General features: G+C 31.9%; 1 pseudogene; it reads right to left on the reverse strand.

Moving 5' to 3' along the window:
* LOC140641037 (chorion-specific transcription factor GCMa pseudogene) overlaps window positions 1-8,112 on the reverse strand; it is a 70,487-nt pseudogene extending 62,375 nt beyond the window's left edge.
* Window positions 8,113-8,364: the final 252 nt, after the last annotated feature.

The following is an 8,364-nucleotide window of genomic DNA, read 5'->3' on the forward strand; positions in this document are numbered from 1 at the left end:
TTGGAAGTTACAATCACTTAGAACAATTTAATCCAAATTATACGGATAAATTTATGCATTAAATGTTCTATTATATGTGAATAAAATGTTTCTTTTGACAGTTCTGGGTACAGAGATTGTCCATAAACATAACTTCAAACACACACATACACATGCAAACAAAGAAGCATAAAGTAAATTGTTTAATAATAGAAAATATATCTAATATTCTATCTTAATTTTTTTCACATCTCTTTGTACATTCGTTTACCATACTTATCCAAAATGACCTTTGACAGCTACAAATTTTCCTCACAGAAGTAACTCCTACCTCTCATTTTCTCAGAATAATCATATATTTTTCTGCTTTGCTACTGTACCTCACACACACTTCTATGATTGTGCAGAAATACAATAATGACATATCAAGTGGAATTCATGTATAAGATACACCCTTGATATTGGAAGCACTACTAGGAGGTGATAAATCTCTTCTTATTTATATTCCTAGCTCTAAGGACAAAGCTTGGCATACCTGTTCAGTATGTATTTATTGACTAAATACAGGTTCACTCTAAATAAAATAAATAACTTTCAAAAGTCAATTCTATCAAAAATCAAATTCATATCACTTTATCAAAATTATGGTATAGTATAAATACATACACATTAGAGTAATACAAACCCAAGGCACACATGCTACATATCCTAAGTACATATACAAATTTAATCAAATATGCAAAATGGGGCCTTCCACTCTGTTATCACTGATCCTATCAGTACTGGGAAAGGTCAAAATAGCACAACAGGAGAATTTACTCATCTGAAATTAATTTATAAGGTAAGACTCTAAGTGCTTGTTATGAAAGCAAAGTGTTTATTTTCTTTAAATGAAAATAACTGATTCGTTGATTCACCATCTCATTTTTGTACTCTTTTTTAAAGTAAAAGTAATATATAAGTAATATATACCCACTGATAAGAAATGTACACAATATAAAAAAGAGTAAAGAACCAATTTTAAAAATCAACTGTACTCCTACAAACATAGGGATATACATTCCAGTGTAAAAAAATATTGGTGTATTTCAATTCAAACATTTGTGAATAGGTATATGTCTGTTTATGTGTATTCACAAAAAGTGCTGGTATAATGTGAACCATATGGAAGATAAAGATTTTAGTCTGTTCACTGTGTCTTATTATCAAGTCTTTATTTAAAAGTAAAAATAAAAAATAATATAAACATAAAGCTAAATGTGAAATTTTAAAGTATTTTAAAATTCTGTGATTATTATATTTTAATACCTGTATTATAACTTATTACATGCATGAACCATAGGTTAGTTAACTGACTCCTTTAATTGGATTTAGAGCATACTTTTAAACTATATTTGTTTATAAATTATTCTGTTAATAATCTTTGCATTAATCTATGCTGAAATTTCTAAGATAATCTTTTATGATATTCAGATTTAAAGCTATCTACATTTTTAAGGATAAGATTTAAGGATATCTACTTCTGCAGTTATAAGATTCAATGTTTTCACCACATAGATTAGTGAAATTCATTACTTGACTAAGCATGTGTTATGATGTATCAGAATTCTGCAATGAAACCTGAGTCCAAAAATTAATGAAAATGTTTTACTGATGTTCGATATATTTCTAATTGTAGACTAAATTAAATAAATAGTATGTTTTGCAGAGTCAAAGTTTGGAAGTCATAAGAAATGCTGGGTATGGGAATCAATATATCAGCCTTCTTTTATCACTCAAATATAATGCAGTTCATTATAAGAAAACCTATTCATTTTTATTTCCTGAAAGCTTAATGTACATAGTATGAATCATTCTAACAGCAAAATACATAATAGGAAGTAACAAAAAATACATTAAGTATACAAGAATAGGGCACTGTGTGAGACACATAATGTTAGTGGGTTTTCTTGTTTGATTTTCTTTTATTTCAGTTTTAGTGCCTCTTTTCTTAGATTTTAGAAACTGTTTCGAATAGCAGGAAATTGTAAAAACAGAATCTTTATTTGAAACCTCTCAATACATAATGACATGAAAAGCACCCTCATTTTGTGATTTCGTGTTAGAGAGATTAAGTTGTTTTTTTTTTTTTAATTTTCTTAAATCCCAAACTGGAATATAATAAAAGAATGAGAAAAAGATTTTTGAGGGACTGGTGAGAACTACACAGCTTTTATTAAATAAACAGATTGATAATTGCATAATTCAATTGCTGTTTTAACAGAAGAACAATACAGATTATCTATTACTTTGTTCTAAGTAGTTTTCATAAGAGATTATAGAACAGAATTTATCTCAGAGACTTGTCTTTCTAAACTACATGCTCACTACATCTATTTCTTAATACATATAGAAGATATGAATGATGGAGCCCTGAGTAACTAAGCACATTATGTGAAAATACAATTGAGTTAAAAATGCATTTTTCTTCCAGTTTTAAAATTACTTCTAATGTTAAACTATTGGGAAGCAAGGCAAGCAATCCATGTCCAATTGCACAGCTCTTTAACGTCGTGGAAAATAAGTATTAAAATTAGATCCAAGCTAAACAAGGACAGGTCACTGGAGTGGAGTGAGCATTTTGATGCAAATGGAAAGAGAAAGACTTTCTGTAATAGTGAAAGAAGCAATGAACCCGAGCAAAGAATGACCGTCTATGAGAATCCTGTACTCACATATAGAATACACAGCTCCTATCTCCTCTTAGGCTCTGTTCAAACTCATTAGAAAGCTAATTGCAACTGTCTGTTCAAATACTGGAGAACAGCAATTGCTTTTTTCCCCCCTTTCTTCCCTATTCCATTCACAGGTAATCTCTGTACTATGTCTGCTTATGATAAGCGAAGAACATGCAAACCTTGAATTCCCTGTAACCACTGGACTATTCACTGCTAGAATGAAATAGAATCTATTATATTTAAAGTAGATTTAATTTTTTAAGGCACTGTAATTCTTGGTGGGAGTTAGGGTATATTAATGGTAAAACTTTTAGGAGAGGATTACTTTTCTGTCTGAGAAGCCAAATCAATGCAAGTCATTTCTAAATAGTCTGGGCATTCACAGAGTTAACCCTTTAACATGCTCCATTGCAAAAATTTGTTTCTACCTTAGATATTTAAGGGCATATTCTTCACAGATATTATGACTGTAACTCAACTGTCATCATCATGACAACTGTAGTTTTATTATTAACTTTCTAATACAATTGTCAGCATTATCCTAAGTTAATTTTATGTATCCTAAATATGTGATATGCTTAGCATATTAAACTAACATGTAAATCTAACCTAAAGGTATGTTCCTTAATACAAATTAAAGTTGATAGGAGAGAATACGCACAGTTTTGAAGTTAGAGTCCTAGCTCTGATACCTTCTATGTGATAGTTCATCACCTTTCAAATGAAAAGAAAATACCAACAACACAGAATTACTTCAAATAATAATAATATAATAAATAAGGCATTTCCAACAATGTAAGACACAGAGCGATTTCCTATGATATATATTTTTATATTTTTACAAACATGAAGCCCTTTCTCAAACTTCTGTTTCATGTCTCAAATTTTGGTTCTTTTCCTCCTAGATTACCATGTATATTTATGTTCTTTAGGCAGTTGAAAACATTTTTTGAAGATTTCAAATGCCATCACCCTTAGTCAAAGGACTTTTTTCCTACATTAGATTCCATAGCTTATGGTAAACCAGATAGAAAAAATGCTTATTTTCCCCATAATCTGATGGGCATCTTTTAAATAATTTTATCCCCCCAAACAACCATAGATTACTTATCATCATAGCATATTGTATAACCACCAAAGTTGAAATCAAAGGAAACATTAACATAACTGTAAATATGATCTTCAAGGCTTTAATTCACTGATTACTTTATAACTTATTCAGGATAATAAATAACTTTTATTATTTAATCTACATTTTCATGTACAACTCAAAGGTCATTTGCAAGTTTCAAGACTATTATTATTTACCTTCAACTAATTTGTCCATATATTGCTTTCTTGTTTAACTAACCCACAATTATATCAAATAGCAGAGGATAAACCAGCTTTCAAAGTACCTGTTGCAGTCTTTTTTGTTGTTGCTGTTACAGTCATTTTAAAATATCAAATGCAATATTGTTTTGCCTTGCACAAAAGTACAACTATTTTTAGAAGATTCCTGATCCTAATTTTAAGTCATTATTTATCAGGCTTCAGTAGAAGATCAAAAATAAAAAATAAGACAAAATTAAAAAACAAAAATATACTTGCTGATTCTTGTGATATTCATAGATATTAATGCTATTGTGAAATACTTGGATTATTTATGAAGCCCAATTTGAGCCCTAATCCAATAGAAAACAGTTAGTAAACATTTATCAATGATGTAAGGCTCATTTTTATACAGTGTCACTAAGAGCTTTGACAATTGTATCATGTTGTAAATATTTTCAGGTATAATCAATAAACTTCAATATGTTGTAAAATTGTAGAGCAATATTTAACAGTGCCATGTGTTTAAACTTCTCATTTGGTGGATTTTTTTTTCTTGTTTAAGTAAATTTTATTCTGCTGTAAGCGAAAAATGTGGTACTTAAACCCCAAATTCCCTTTGCAAAGATGATTCTTTTTTTTTATTTATTTATTTTTTTTGAGAGAGAGAAGGGGAGTGAGCACAAGCTGGGGGTGGGGGGAGGGAAAGGGAGAAGCAGAATCCTCTGCTGAGCAGAGAACCCAATGAAGGGTCTATCCCAAGACCTTGAGATCATGATCCAAGCCAAAGGCAGATGCTTAACTTACTGAGCCTCCCAGGTGCCCCTGCAGTAATGATTCTTAGAAAAATAAACAAATACAGACATGTAATATGCTTACATGTGTATGTCACACTTGTCTTCACCATTTAACTTCCTCATCTATGAAAGATAGACTATCCATACATCTGTAGCAATGAAATGTTAAAGATATTTCTTACAGTATTTGCAGCCTCTTTATAAAAGAAATTTCCAGTCAGACACATTAAATGGAAATTCATTTTGATACACACTTAAGTAAATTGTAAGGATTTATATTTTATGAAAATTAATAATTACTTAAGAGATTCTTTTACATAATTCATAGGTTTATTTCTATTATATTTTTGGCCCTTGTGATTAATAGATAATTTAACAGTTTAATGAATCCCTCAAAAATCACATTTCTTATTTAATAAAACATAGAAACTTGCAGATAGTGATATCTGTGATGGTACTTCTTTTGATAGGATATTTTACTTACCAAAATTATTAACTATGTAGACTATTACCATTTTTATATTGGAGATATCCAAGGCAATATAAGTTGTAATTCACAGAAATCATGTTTCCTCTAATTTGTACCTACGTCCAGAAGGATAAGAATATTCACCACTAGTGATAATAAACAAACACATGACAGAGACATGAAATCAGTAAGAAAATCTGTGATAATAATTAAGTCCCTGAAAACTCATGTCCTATGGTGACTTAACATGCCTCTCCTGACGCTTATCTTGTTTTGGTTAAATACAATCTATTCTTTTAGCCATTTTTATTTGAGTTGGTACCTATCACAATCTGTGTCAGATGTTTTATATCATCTATATGAGTACTGTCCAATATGGAACAGTCCAGGTCTATGAAAATGGAAATGTTCAAGATATACTCTTTCCATTATGACAGTCACTGGTGACATGTGGTTGTGGAGCACTTGAGATGTGGCAAATGTGACTGAAGAACTGAATTTTCTAAATTTTACTTAATTTAATAACTATATTTAAATAGTTATATGTGTCTTATTTCTCCTGCACTGGAGAGCTTAGATAGAGGGTTCTTCCTAAAACCAATCACAAAAGTCTAGATGTGATATGAATAGTCCTTATGCTAGACATATCTCTACATTACTGTGTTATAAGTCAGTTCTCTGTAAGCAGACACTGAGAAGTTTGGCATGCTGGATATTCATTGGGAATTAATAACTGCAGAAGGAAGGGGGAATAAGGTTTAGGTAGATAGAGTAGCCAGCATGTGACGTCTGCTGGAGAAATAAGTCCTAAGCCAAACCACCGAGGAGTTCTGGAGAGACCATTTCTCTTTCTATTATTCAGATGCACTTTTTCATACACAATCAAGGAAAAGGATCTACAACATTCTAGTTTCCTTGCTCCCTGTGGGAAACTAAGAAAGCTGGTGAGAAAAACCACAACCCCATCACTGACACTAGTCTTGAGGTGTCAACTTATATTATTTTCCATTCATTCTAGATCCCTTTCATTATCAGCTAACATTTTTATTGGTATTTGTGACCCAACCAGTGGCACAACCTAGACCCTCCAAGCCAAACAGTCTGTGCTCCTAGTCATCATGCCTATTTAACACCAGGGCTGCTGCACTTGCTCATTCATACTGAAAACTGGGCAATGATCACTTGAATATCACGCATATTCTTGTGACACGGGTTTGGCTGCACTGTCATTTGGTGGACTGTGGTCTTCTAACGGGCTCAAAAGCAAGCAAGGGTACTTTTAAAAATGAATATAGTTTTGAAATCATCCTAAACATCCCAGAAATTGATCTGAAGGCTGACAGAACAAACTCAACAACTAAAGGGAGAGAAGAGGCCACGTCAAGGAAGATAGGAAGTATAGAGATGTAGTTTAGGGGAAAAGTGGATTGCTTTTGCTGTGGTGGGGAGGGAGCTGTGATCATGGAAAAGGATGAGAGAGAGGAGCACACAAGGAAACTCATAAGGAGAACACTTCCCTAAAGTCATTGGCTTAGAAAAAGAGAGGGGCTGAATTTCATGAGTTCTTGCAACCAGCAGGGTTTAAAGCCTGGAGTTTTAAAGGTCAGTGGGATTAGCTGGGATAGAGTCTAGAGGGCACTGCACAAGGGAGAGGGCACTCTCCCTTGCTCTCTGCCCCTCCATCATTTGTTCTCTCTCTCTCTCTCTCTGTCTCCCTCTCTCTAAAATAAACAAATAAATCCTTAAAAATAAATAAATAAAATAAGTGTCTTTCAGGCAGCGTATAAATGGGTTGTTTTTTGTTTTTTGTTTTTGTTTTTGTTTTTTTTTTTTAATTCACTCTGACACTATCTTTTGACTGGAGCATTCAGTCCATTTACATCCAAAGTAATTATTGACAGATTATGTATTTAGTTCCATTTTATTTGTTTTGTCATTTTTTCTGGAGAGTTCTCTGATTCTTTCCTGTCTGTGTCACTTTTGGTATCTCTTTTGCACTCTAAGAGTCCCCTTTTATATTTCCTACAGGGCTGGTTTTGTGGTCACAGACTCCTTTAGTTTGCTTTTGTTTTTGTTCTGTATTTTTTATTTATTTATTTATTTATTTATTTATTTATTTATTTATTTATTTTCTAGGAAACTCTTTATATCTCCCATTCGGCACTTTGAATATATCATGTCACTCTTTTCTGACTTGCTATTGAGAAACTTTGATGGATGTTCTCTGTGGCTTCTGAATCTGGATATCTGTTTCCTTCCCCAGATTAAGGAAGCTTTCTGTTATTATTTCTTAAAATAAATTTTCTGCCCTATTTTCTCTCTTTTCTTCTCCTAGCACTCCTATAATATAAATGTTATTACAGGTGATGGAGTCACTGAATTCCCTAAGTCTGTTCTCATGTTGCATAATTCTTCTTTCTTTTGTTCAGCTTCATTATTTTCCATTATTTTGTCTTCTAGGTCACTAATTTGTTCCTCTGCTTCTTCCAGCCTATTGTTCATTGTCTAGCCTATTGTTCATTGCATCAAGCTTGTTTCCAATCTTTATCTTTCATTGATTCTTTTTTGTTATGAGCCCCACCCAAGCAATAGTCTTTCATGTGACCCAGTATATGTGTTGAAATAGTATTTCAATATATGGGATATGCTGCCTCCAGAATATTAAAAGCCTTATTGGGTATTATATTTACTATACTCTGTCTTCATGGAAGGAAATTCAAGGTATAATAAATTAACTCATACTTTGAAAGGGATGTTCCAGTTCATATCTGATCATTGGACCCTTAAAAATTTTATCGATGCTGCAGGTTACTGATTTTTCATAAGGATTATCTTTCATTTCTGAAATATATATGTCTTATCTAGTTCTCCACTTTTTGTTCATCTAACCTAATAAGCATAATACCATGAAAGAGGCTGAGCAATATAATGTTCTACAGAATATTCAGAAAGTTCAGATCTCTTCAGACTCTATTATGACATATAGCTGGATAATTAACATACTTCTGGGATAAAATCATACTTCTGGGATAAAACTCCATGTGATTGCAAAATTTCTCATCTCTTTTTCTGACCTGAATAAAAAAATAAT

Source organism: Canis lupus, chromosome 10 (assembly GCF_048164855.1).
Source record: "Canis lupus baileyi chromosome 10, mCanLup2.hap1, whole genome shotgun sequence".
Classification (NCBI taxonomy): Eukaryota; Metazoa; Chordata; class Mammalia; order Carnivora; family Canidae; genus Canis; species Canis lupus.